The 13,472-nt window shown below is 41.8% G+C and overlaps 1 long non-coding RNA gene across 1 annotated transcript; it reads right to left on the minus strand.

Moving 5' to 3' along the window:
* Positions 1-2,391: 2,391 nt before the first annotated feature.
* LOC146500130 (uncharacterized) lies at positions 2,392-12,994 on the minus strand. The gene is made up of 2 exons (XR_014869688.1): positions 12,227-12,994; positions 2,392-10,361 (listed from the first exon to the last, which is right to left on the minus strand). It is a non-coding gene; the product is annotated as an uncharacterized LOC146500130 (long non-coding RNA).
* Positions 12,995-13,472: the final 478 nt, after the last annotated feature.

Here is a 13,472-nt window from a genome sequence, read left to right on the forward strand (position 1 = left end):
TTGTCTTTAGACATACTTTTAGATTTTGATTTCGATGGCTTCTTTTCTTTGCCTTTGTTCTCAAAATGACTGCAGCTTAGACACCACTCTCTGTGTGAGGAACAATTTTACTCATTCTAACTTTTTCACATAGACCATATTAGTTCAGTGAAACCACTCCATGCTCTTGAAGTAGCTCCAGTGCAGCCATAAAGGGTGTTTGCTTTGCTTCCCTGCCCTGCAGACCTGCAGTTTCTTGGCCTTCTCCCTTTAGCTGCCATTCCTTAATGACATCTCAGTCAGTAGAAACTGCAAGCTGTGATTGCTGCTCTCTGAAATCTTTTTATAGCCTCCTCCTGCTTAGTAGACATCAGGCAGTTGATCAGAGGAACTTGTGGTTGCTGAGTGTTTCCTTAACGGCTGAAGGGCCAGAGAATCATCATCAGCAGGAAATTACTGAAAACAATCCTTGACCTGTCTTACGATTCCAAACAAGTCATTTAACCACAATAAATCTGACTGTTTTATAAGAAGAACACAACATTTTGCACCTTCCTGCAAACGGCAAACAAATGAGACCAAATAAAGGCATAGATTTATGAATTATAATCCCAGTTTCAACAATAAGATGTATGAAATGTAAATAAAAAAAGAATCCAATGATTTGCAAATGCTGGAAGAATAAGTGTTACTAAGAAGACACAACTGAAGGAAAATCTGCATTTAAAGTGGTGTGAAAGGATGTCTGTATAGGTTTCAGCATTTTTGCTCCTCTAATTTGTAAACAAGAAAAACCACTACATTTGATTTTGTTTTATTTTCTTTTTTGCACAAGTAAAGGACAGTTGGACAAGTAAGTATTATGTAGTGTCTGTAGAACTGTGTGGTGTGATGATGGCCGTGGGGATAATTGGCGACATGAAGACGTCTCTGTGTTGACGTACTGCCAGAACGAGCAGAGGCATTTAGAAACTGCATGATGTCTGAGCTGGTCAACAACACTGTTGTGCTTTGCTGGCTGATGACACTGCTCACACTTTTGAATCTTTCCAAAACAAATGATATTGTTGGTTATTTTTAGAGAATTTGTCACCATTTATCACTTCATGCCCAGACTGCACAGCTTCTTCTTTGCCACTTAACACACTGATGACAATTTGTTCTATAGTTTGATAATTTCCTCATTTTTAAGACTGTTCGAGTTAAACCTGAACTTTATCTTGTCTGATTTAATGCCAAGGGAAACTGAAGCCTGGGGAACCCGGGCCTGGTTTAGTGAAAACTGAGATCACTGACACACTGATGAGGGAAACTTTCGGTTTTCTGTTCCAGAAATGTAACTGATTACCTCTGTGAAGCCAACAATCTCAGTGGCAGATTTCCTTCTACCGGATGAGTTTCTCTGTGACTCCTCATTTCCTGCTGCACCTGAAGCTAAAACTCTGTTTTACTTCCTTATTCATGCAGTTGCTGTGTAAGCTCATGTTTTTACTAACACTGAAGCCACGTTTAACTTTTGACAGAGACAGTGATCCCTGGATAATGTAAGTTCAGTCTGTAGTGATCGTCCCCTCACCTGCACTAAAACATTTACTACATCCCTTTTTATGGTTGTACTAATCTGTATGCAGCTTTAGACACACTAAAACTAATCGCTGACCATTTAAATGGACTAAATGTGAGTTGCAGAGTGTTTCTGAAATCAGGCTGCAGGTTGATTGCATTCTGGTGGCATTGTGTTGACATGCTGAAGGCTGTTGAGCAACATTGTTGACGGTGTGACGGACGTCTAGGCATTTAAAGTTTGGACCCAAGCCTGTAAATCAGTCTCACTGAGTAAAACATGCCTGATTCTGATTCATATTTTTGTCCTTAAAGATAAAAATCCAGTTTTTTCTTTTAAGGAGGAGTGACCATGTCACTGATTTAGGTGACTCTTTTCTTCCCCTCCTGTTTCAAGATAAACATCACTGTCCACATTTTAATCCTCATTCATGTGTGGATTAAAACAGAGGATCTGCTCTCTGTTTACTCATTTCTGTGGTTAATACTTGTGTCAGAGCTCCACTGATGATGTCTTTCATTGCTCATGCACACACTCGGTGTCAGCTCGCTCACAGTTGACTGAATGAACTCCAGCCTGCCCTGTCTGGAGCAGGGCGTAGGTATTATTAGTATATGGGTGTGTTTCACTGCTTCAATGCTACAGTGAATGACAGGGCAGAACTGAAATGTGCCACACTGCAATAACCCCATAAAATCAACACTCTAATCACTTCATCGACTGGTTTCCACCTTGAAATTATATAAATTATTTAAAATAATGCTAATTAGAATGGGTCACTTTGTGAGGCACCACAAAATCACAAAATGACTGTTGCCAGTTAAAATGCCAGTTTAAAGTCTTTTTGGGTTGTTTTTTTCCCCAAGTTGATTCATGCTCACACGGGCAGAAAAGCAAAGAAGCGCTGCGCTGACATGGTGGCGTGCTCCGGTGTAGTTCCTGCACAAACAACGTCTACAAGGAAGAGACTTCAGAGCGAAATCTAAGACCGCAATGTTTTCATAAAGCGAAACAATAAGCTACAGCCATTTTTGGAAAAACTAAAAGCGTTAGCACAAAGAACAGCTCACCTTTAAGGGAGCGTGGCAGCCACTGATACTAAATCTACAACAGACTGTCAGTCAAGAGAGGCACACTGAAGAAGAGCCACAACAGAACTATCATCCAAAGCAAAGTCAAAATCCAACATGAGCTAGCTAAACAAAAAGCAGTAAATGCTAGCTAGACAATAAAAGGGCTAAAGAAAGCTTTTTTACATTTAAGCATCAACTTCTTCCTCCACAAAGACATTAGATGGCCTCCTCTGTACCCCTGATGACAGGTTCTGACACTTACATACATCAGTAAAGATGTGGTTTGATGAGCATTAGAATCATCATTGAATGAGGCACTGAGCTCAAGGCTAAAAAACTGTTGTTTTTCAGGAGTGCTGATTCCAAAAGCAAGTCATTCCACATAAACCGTGTTTAAAAAAACCTTTCTTCTGTTATTGCTCGGACAATTTACAGCTGTATCATAAAGGTAAATGTGAGAAAGCAAAACAATTATTATACAAAGCACTTGCAAATGTTGTGGTGCTGCCAGCTGAGGAGCTACGGCAAAGGTAAACTGTGCAAATAGGAGCGGTGAGTCATGTTTGTTCATTTTCCATTACAGCAAAATGCCACCAGCAACACTTAACTACATGCTTGTTTACGTCACTATCTTGACTTGCCCGTGTTGTTTTATTGCATGCATCACATCCAGTTAACACAGTACTCCCTGCACTCTGTTTGCATTGTTTGTCATACGTACAGTGCCTGTTTCCTGCTGGTGAATTTATTTAAATGTGCTGCTACAGTGATCTGATTCTTATCTTAAATTTATATGAAAAAATGGAGTTTTGTGAACTACAGCATTAAAAATGACTATTTTAAGAAAGATTTTAATGGCAGCAACAGATCAGGGCCATGTTTGCTACTATGTAGCATCAGCTTCACTCAGGCTATAAAAGTCTGGGATCTGAGGAGACCCGCTGTTGGACCTCAGGGAGAAGAACACTGTTCCAAGAACTGCTCAACAGTCCTGTGTCTCCTTGTCATAGTCCTCATTTCATGATGTGCCAAATAAATGATTTTATTGGGTGAAAACTGTGGACTACAGGTGAGTTCAGCACCCAGACTTTTCTACTACAAAGTCATGCTACTGTTATAGATGCAGTTATGCACGTCCTTGTTGAAATATGCAAAAAATCTGGATGGGAGCATGTATGAAAGCTCTATGTATGACAGCACTGATGCTCCTTTCCAGATGTGCATACTGCCAATACTGATGTACCCCCATATCATCAGAGTTGGAGGCTTTTGAACTGAGTGCTTCCTCTCTTCTTTAGTTCAGAGGATGTGGCGTCCATGTTTTTAAAAAAATACTTTTTACATTTTGATTTATCTGACCACAGAACAGTTTTCCACTGTTCTTCAGTCCATTTTAAATGAGCTGTGGTCCCTTAAGATGAAGTCACATATGACCTCTTTCTATGATAGACCTGCATTTTTGGATGGCACTGCAAACTGTGGTTTCTGGAAGTGCCCATGCAACATTTTCCACAACAAAATCATGCCTGATTTCAGGGTCTAACACGGGGGAACAGGTTTTAGATATCACCCTGGGTCAGCACACCTGAATCAAATGCTTAGTTCATCAACAGGCCTATGGAGAACTTCAAGGCATGTTGAGGAGGTAATTTAGCCATTTAGATCAGCTGTGTTGGATCAAGGACAGCTGCAGGACACCGGCCCTTGAGAGGAGTTCCCCACACCCACAGTCCAAATGATTTTCAGCGTGTGCTTTTGTGCAGAGATTTCTCCAGTTTCAGAATCCTTTGATATTATATGCTGTGCAGACGAGAGATTCAAAGTCTTTTTACATTTTTTTTTATTCAGAAACCAGAAATTTGTGCACAATTTGTAGACACAGACTCCAACATCCAGTCATGTTACTGACCTGATGTAAAATAACCTAATTAATGATCAATATGATGTTTAAGGATTCTTCATCAAAGATGTGTAAATGTGCTGAGATTACTGATTTCCATCCACACAGCTTGTGGACAACCTTTGGGATTTTCCAAGTTAAAAATATCTGAACGTCACTTAAAAAGAAACTGTCAGTCCCATCAATCGTTATCTGTTAATCACTGAACACCCACACATACAGCCTTACAGTCGAAGAACAACAAAGCGTGGATCATCCGGTTGTTACCACACACCTGCAGATATGCAACAGGTGAAAATATTGTCAGGCTTTGACAAGTTCAGACCTAAATGTTGATTCACATGCCACCTGCCAAAGCTAGAAACTGCTCTGGTGGTTGCATGATTTGGGCTCATAACAAGAAAGCACATTTAGCTTAACAACAACAACAAAAGGAGTTACAGGGAACAATCTGAAGTGTTGCGAAACTTCATGGCAGAAAAAAGACACTTACTTGTGAAATATCTTGGCACAGTGACACATCTGAAGTTCTCACAGTCAAAAGCAGCTGTCAGCGAATGCATGCAAACAAACTGTTTACCGTGCACTGTTTGCGCTCCTCTTTCACATCTGACTCCATGGTTTATATGTGCTGTTGCAAGTGTAACAACAGGCATGAGCAATGTGATGCATTGTGCACTCTGTGTACCCTTGAGCTCTGAAAACACCCACAATGCATCATTTCCACCCAAGGATTGCAGTCAAATAGTCAGTTTACCTCCTCAGGAAGGCTCCTAACTGAGGTTTTTGAGTTGCAGCCCCGATAAGAGCTCAGTGGATTCTCTGCTACAGAAAGGTGCTTCAACAAAACATGAAGTCACCTATAATCTGATTGCTTACAATCAACAGCTCTAATGTGAGTCAGTCATTGTTTCTGCTGTATCTTATGCCATAACTTGATAACATCTAAATATGCTTATATGTCTACAGAGTATACAGCCATACCAGGGCATACAAAGAACTATTTAAATGTGGTTAAATTGTACATTGTAAGTTGGTAGATCCAATCTTGTGTGCTCTCAGAAGCTAAGCAGGGTCAGGCCTGGTTAACAGTTGGCTCGGAGACAGCCTGTGAATATCAGAGGCTGTAAGCTTGAGGTGACTGTAGCTCAGGTTAACTGGAACATTGATGTTTTGATGGCTGGCTGCTTCAGTCTGCATGCTATTGGACTGTGGATGTTAAATAGAAACTGGTGCACGAGGCATGTTGTATAAAGCACTCGGATAGACTAAAAAAGTGCTACACAAGAACCAGGTCATTTACATGTTTTAAACTATTCTGCCATGAAATGCAGTACATTTGGAAATGTGGGTTGAGCTCTATATGATTCATCAATGGTCAAAGTTAAGTGAAGGGTGTGTAACTTGGTTTGCAATGGTTATTTCCTCATTTTGGGTGTTCCAGCTTTTAGGATAATCATTAATTCTTAGATGTCAGAGATGCTGAAAGTGGATTATATCTTCAGTGGGAAAAAACAGGAGTGGACAGCAGGATGAGCAACATTTGTTAAGGATTCATTTCATTGTTGAGACTGTGAGCCCTTTGTTTTAGTAAAATGCAACACTGGTGCTAAAGTCTCCAAAAGTTGATTCTGTTCATCTGGACGTAGCGTTTTGTGGGAGAAACGTTTCGTCACTCATCCAAGTGATCTCCCACAAAACGCTACGTCCAGATGAACAGAATCAACTTTTGGAGATTTACTTTCCTGGATGATTGAGATGGCACTAAAGTCATTTTTCTCCTTGGTGGTTAAAAGTTATACAAGCTATATGAAACAGCATGGCAAGAACTCATTGGGTAAAGAATTTAAGATGCACTTTTTGTAGTCCAATGAGGAAACTGTAGTTTACAGCAATTATGTGAGGACAGGAGTGCTCTTTCCCAGAGTCTTTATGAACTCTCCTTCATCTCATCATGCTTCAGTCCCACAGGAGTGCACACTGGTTGGTGACACTGCTAACAGTCGTTAGGGAAAAATCTGTATTCCCCAAGTGGTTGTTAGAAGCTGCTAGCAGTCACTGTCAGTCACAAAGAGGGTGCTTCTCTAAAAACCTACATGTTAATGCTTTGGTTGCTAGCGGTTTGCATGGAAGTTGCCACACTGATGATTTTCATTTGAAAACGCATCTTTTTCTCTCCGTTCTGGCCGTCTTACCACACTGAGACTGCGTTTTCGGTCAAGGAAAATGCAGCGTTTTGAAAACACTCTCCAAAGCGGATACATTTGAAAATGCAGTTTTCACGTCGCAGTGTGGACAGCAAACCCGGAGCCTTTTTGAAAATGATGACACATTTTAGTCATGTGATGCAGTCATGTGTCCAATTAAACTAAGATAGCGGAGGGCATTATACAGCAGTCCATTAGTCCATTTAAAAAATGGCTCTTCCTCGACATTTTGCCGCGACGTTTCAAAGAGTCGGAAAGTAAATAAACGGCAGACAGAAATGAGGCAGGTTGTTCGGCCATTTCAATGTGAATGACTGAAAATGATAGTGTGGACGCGGAGCGTTTTCAGACGAAAATGCCGCTTTCAAATTTATCCGGGCTAGTTTGGACGTAGCCTCAGTCTACCCCCTGAATTTACTGACTTTTCTTTAATCCAAACTAATTTTATTGGTTTGTCTGTGAATGCAGGCCACACAGCTGACAAATATACATGACTTACTGTATGAAACCCCCCTACCCCATTTCATGTTTATGCTTACAACCAACAAAACACAACAGAGAAGACCTGTCTTCTTCCCCAACTCAGATATCTGACCGTCCCATTGATCCTTACCTAGGAATCACTGAACACCCACACGTCGAGTGTCGAACAAGTCAACCCTAAAATACATTTTAATGAAAAACAAACAAGCGGGGATGATCGTCCTGTTTCCAAACACCTACATATATTCAACAGATGTTTGGAAATGTTGTTGAGTCAGACAAGTTCAGATCTCAGTAATGATCCTGTCAGCTGTCAAGCTCAAGCTAGTAACCAGCTCAGACAGTTAAGTATTAACTTAACTTCAAGATCAATAAAAATGTGTCATAACAAGGTTTTGGATATGACTTGGATTTTTGCCTAACAGAAGGAACAATCTGAAGTGTTGCAAGATTTAATGGCAGAAAAGACACTTAGTTGTGCAATTTCTTGGCACAGTAAGAATATTTTGTCTGGTCAGAAACTATCTGCTAATGTATATCCACAGACATATCTAAGGTGACATTTGATGGCGTCCCCTGTATCTCTGACATCTGATATGTATCAATCCGATCGTTCAGTCTGACATCACTAGCCGTGCCTGGGCCTAAACTATGAGAGTTAATACACTGTCTAAAGTCTTTCATCTTTAATAAAATGATCAGCGTTCTGCTCTACCAGGTGTAACAATTGAGTTTAACATCCAGGCATCCATGAAAACGGAATTTATGACATTTTACGGAGTTAGAAGTTAGCAGGAAGTTAGCTCGCTAGCTTCCATCTAAATACAATATAGCATGTCCTGACTGCGGGGTTTTGGAAACAAATTAAAACGTACAGCTCTGTTATCACTTCCAACATAAATGAAGACAGAAAACTAAACAGCAGTGACGTTTGTAGGGTTACTGAAGTTTGGCTAGCTGGTATATAATGATGTGCTACGTGACTGCTAGCGACACAGCTATGTTAGCATAATATAAACAAGCTAACTTTTTTCCACTCGATAAAAGTTAACGTGAGTGTTCTCGGTGGTCAGGAACAAATGTAATCGCATGGCAGGATGCTGTAAACGGACCAAACTTCAGCCAGGAGAACAACTGAGATAATCCATCCACAATACGAGGTTAGTCATTCATATACTGCTGCATGGGCTGGGCTGTAGTTACATCGTAAGGTTTTAAAAACTGAGCTTAAATAAATGATTAGCGGTAATAAAAGCCGAGGGAGGTCAACAGTGATCACTGACTGTTTTTAGGAGCTTTTTGAGATTAAATAGAAGAAAATACATAACATTAAACATGTTAACAACACAAAAGCCATATTAAACTACTTTAGGCCCGGAAGTAGGATTTGTCACGTCATCACTTAATAATCGGATAAAGATGCCGGTTGACAAACATTAGAATGGGTTCTGGGTTTTAGCCCCAGGAAGCTGCACAAGAAGAGGACTCCCTCAATTGATGATGGACGCCCAGTTATTTTGTTCTATAAGGCGGCCTGAAATATGACAAAAACCACTAACTGCTAAAAAAATATTTCTTTCCTGTGCACCGTTTGAGCTCCTCTTTCACATCTGACTGCACAGTTTGTATGTGCTGTCATTGTTCCATATGTAACAACAGCCAAAAATAATGCGAAGCATTGTACTCCGTGTTATCTTGAGCTCAGAAACACTCACAAAGTATCATTTCCACCCAAGGTTGCAGTCAAATAGTTAGTTTTACCTCCTCGGGAAGGCTTCCAACTGGGGAATCTGAGTGGCAGCCATAAGATCTGGATCAATTCTGCAGATTCAGTGTTAAGGAAAGCACAACCTGTAATATTGTCCACTCACCCTCTTTTGCTTTGAACATTCATTTATGTCTAATTGGATGTGTTCAATTTTCACGCCATCAATAACTCAATAGAAAGATTTAGTTTTCTGCACAAGCAAAACAGAGGGTGTTTCAAAACCCAAACAAAACTCTTCTCCAAGTTATGCACGTTGGAATAGAGACATTACACTTGACTTTTCTATGGTATTTGGCTTTGTTTTAACAAGGGAAGAATTCCCATTCAGCCATTTAGACTCCCAACCACTGGTTTCTTGTGAATATGAAATCAATTTGACTTTCCAGGACAAACATGTGGATGAATGCAGGCTTGTGCCAATATGCAACAGAATCAATGTACCAAGGAAATTCAGAGTAACAGTCAATCAACAGGGAGTGGTTTAACTAATGTGTAAGTGTGATTAAGCATACTCAACTCTGGCCACAGAAACCAAAAACCCCAAAAAAAAAAAGCACGTCTGAGTTGCTGTGCACGTTCAGCATGCACACAAGCTCTGGGATGTTGAAAGCTAAGACGTTCACTTTGATGTTTTGATCTTCTGTCTCAGCATTGTGGTACGGGCTTTTATTGTAATCCTCTGTTAGTAAGAACTGTGTGCTATATGAACCAACTTCCTTTTTTGACTTACAAAAGCAGACTCATAGTTTTGCAAGATGAAGTGAGTGTTGTTGCTATTGTCGCTGGTCATTTAGAAACACAACATTAGCCCCGACTTCCCTGTTACAAAGGTCTGATTTCTCTTTGTGCTCAGACTCAGGTAGCAACCAGTCAGGCACTACTACCTGCTTCATATGATTCCTGAAAAGGAAAAGAGGAAATAACACCGCGTTGCTCTCCACTTCCAGTTAAAGCTTTCACTTTCTGCTTTTCCTCTTGAGATGCTTGAATCTGACTTTTCACGTGAACCATTTCATTTTCTCATTTCACAACTGATTTGATTTTCAGTTTTTGATTTTATTGTGAGCTTATTATAAAAAAAGAAGATGAGAAAGAGGAGTGTGCTTTCAGTGTTTGGCAAGGTGGTGATCTGAGCTAAAAGTTGATGCCACTATGCTGACAGGACAGGTTTCTACTTGTCACCGTGAGGTTGTGCTAAACAAGTGCAGCTGAGACTACAGTCTCATCGTTCTGCAGGTTTCTGGTGACTTTCTATTGATTACATTCACATTTTGATCTGATGATGGTGCCAAAGGAATAGTTCAGGGATCACCAACCTGAGAGGAACAGAAATGACCCTTCCAAAGCTTTATACTGGGCCTTGATGTGTCCCATTAGTCAATACTCCCTTGCTTCCCCCCCTTCCTGACACTATGATGACACCCCCCTCCTCCAATCCCTCTCTCAGCAGCAGGACATCTTCCCCCCCTCCTTCCAATCATCTCTCAGTGTCACAGTGGATCAGGTCAGGAGACAACTGAGGAAGCTTCGCCCCAGAAAGGCAGCAGGTCCAGACAAGGTGTGTCCAAGGATGCTAAAGGCGTGTGCTGCTGAACTTGGGGAGCCGCTACAACGAGTCTTCAATCTCAGTCTGCGACTGGGGAGAGTGCCCGCCCTATGGAAGACATCCTGCATCGTCCCGGTCCCCAAAAGGAACCGGCCCAATGAGCTGAATGACTTCCGACCGGTGGCACTGACATCACATCTTATGAAGACTCTAGAGCGGCTCTTCCTCAACCTTCTCCGACCACAGGTACAACATGCCCAGGACCCACTACAGTTCGCCTACAAGGCGGGTGTCGGAGTGGAGGATGCCATCCTGTACCTCCTGCATAGAGCCCACTCACACCTCGATGGGGGAAAAGGCACGGTCAGGATCCTGTTCCTTGACTTCTCCAGTGCCTTTAATACCATCCGGCCCTGTCTGCTCCAGGAGAAACTGAACAGGATGGAGGTGGACCCCTGCCTGGTGGCTTGGATCTCCAACTACCTCACCGACAGGCCACAGTACGTCAGGCTGAAGGACATCACGTCTGACACTGTGGTCAGCAGCACAGGAGCACCACAGGGAACTGTGCTGTCCCCTCTTCTCTTCACCCTGTACACCTCTGACTTCTGCTACAACTCTGAATTATGCCACATTCAGAAGTTTGCAGACGACACAGCCATCATGGGGTGTATCTGGGATGACCAGGAAGAGGAGTACAGAAGTCTGGTGAGGAACTTTGTCGCATGGAGTCACACAAACCACCTGCAACTCAACACCTCAAAGACTAAGGAACTGGTTGTGGACTTTGGGAGGTCCAGAGAAGGTCCACTGCCGGTTCAGATAGAGGGGGAGGAGGTGGAGGTGGTCAACAAGTACAAGTACCTCGGGCTGTGGGTGGACAACAAACTGGACTGGTCATGCAACACAGAGCACCTGTACAAAAAAGCCCAAAGCCGACTGTACTTCCTCAGGAGGCTGAGGTCTTTTAACATCTGCAGGAAGCTCCTGAGGATGTTTTACCAGTCGGTGGTTGCTGGAGTACTTTTCTATGCTGTGGTGTGCTGGGGGAGCAGCACAGCAAAGAAGGACTCATCCAGGCTGGAGAAACTGATCAGGAAGGCTGGCTCTGTGGTCGGCATGAAGCTGGACACTCTGGTGTCAGTGGCAGAGAAAAGGACACTAAAGAAACTGCTGGACATTATGGACCATGCTGGGCATCCTCTGCACACGGCCATAAACAACCAGAAGAGTCTGTTCAGTGACAGGTTGCTTCTCCCAAAGACAAGAACCAACAGACTTAAAAACTCCTTTGTCCCACACGCCATCAAACTGTTTAACTCCTCTCTGGAGGGGAGAGGGAGGGGAAACAGGAGGACAAAGGAGGGGGGAACAACTAAGCTGTAGTGCCTCTTCTCTTCACTGTGCAATTACCTTTTGTGCAATACTTTTTGTTAATAATCAGCAGTGCAATAGACTCCATACTTGAAATGTGCAATTCACTTGTATTTTTATTTTTATTTTTATTCCTATTTATTCTATTTATCCCCTTTGTATATTTTATCTATATATGTCTTTGTATTTATATATGTGTGTATATATATATATATATAATATTCTTAACTCTGTAACTTCTGTCGGTGCTGTGCTTTTTGGAAAAACAAATTTCCCAGAGGAACCTACCCGAGGGATTAATAAAGTTTTATCTATCTATCTATCTATACTACATCTGAAATATAGACAGTATAAAAGATGGAGATAGTGACTGTGATGTTTGGTTAATAAAATCAAAGGTCTTAAAGTCCTGAGCTGAGCGTTTTTGTTCTGGATTTGAAGAGAAAAGGCCAGATCTGAGTGTTAACCCAAACACACCGCCTACTACTGACGACTGACAAGTCCTTAGTCAGTAAGCATATCCTGGATAATCCTTGCTGACTCTTCATCATTCATCATACAGTTTTGTCTTTAATATGAACTGATACCAGTGACTGAGCTCATTAACCTCAGGGGTGTCCAACTCCAGGCCTCAAGGGCCGGTGTCCTGCAGGTTTTAGATCTCACCCTGGGTCAACACACCTGAAACAGATGATTAGTTCATTACCAGCCCTCTGGAGAACTTCAAGACATGTTGGTCGTGTCCAAATTCATGGGCTGCATCCTCCTGAGTACCCGGCCTTCGCGGTCTACGTGGGCTGGGTCCTCAGAAGGTCGGGTAGGCCGGAAGTAAACGGCTGTGGAATTGGACGGTCTAGCCTTCTGATTAGCGTCACCGCTGTCTCGGTGGAGTTTAATAAACTCGGCCGTCTGCTCCTTGCTATCTAAAATATAACAGGACACTGGCGTAAATTCTCGACCGTCTCACACTTCTGTTTAATCAGTTTTCTGTTTGACGTTTATTCAGCTGTGTGAAAACCAAGGAGGAACCCACCCGGAGGATTAATAAAGTTTTATTTTATCTAATCTAATCTAATCTAATCTAATAACTTTTATCTCAGCCAAACCGATTTACTCACAAACAAACAAAACACTGAAAAAAAGCCCAAAAATAAAATTTTTAGGTTGTCTAAGTGACTTATATATTACGTTTAACCTGAGTAGTGAAAGTCTGCGGTGATCTGAAAATGATGTGCTGGGAGTTGTGCCGTTCTCGGCAGATAGCCGACTTCTAAATGGCCACCATGGTCACCACCCATCTTGAGGAGTTTGCCCCCTTACATATACTAATGTGCCACAAACAGGACTTTAATATCACCAGCCATTCCCATTTTATTACGGTGTATCCATATAAATGGCCCACCCTGTAGATTAGTTCACGTTAATGACACTGATGCTTCAGCATCTTATTAGCTTTATAAGAGCCATAGTTGGAGTCGAACAGCTGGCCCCCAGTGACGGGTTCTTGGTTATAGACACTAAACTTTGAACAAAATATTTAATGTTTCCACCTACATGGCGGAATTACACACTCATCTG

The sequence above is a fragment of the Neolamprologus multifasciatus genome, chromosome 16, assembly GCF_963576455.1.
Source record: "Neolamprologus multifasciatus chromosome 16, fNeoMul1.2, whole genome shotgun sequence".
NCBI classification, from domain to species: domain Eukaryota; kingdom Metazoa; phylum Chordata; class Actinopteri; order Cichliformes; family Cichlidae; genus Neolamprologus; species Neolamprologus multifasciatus.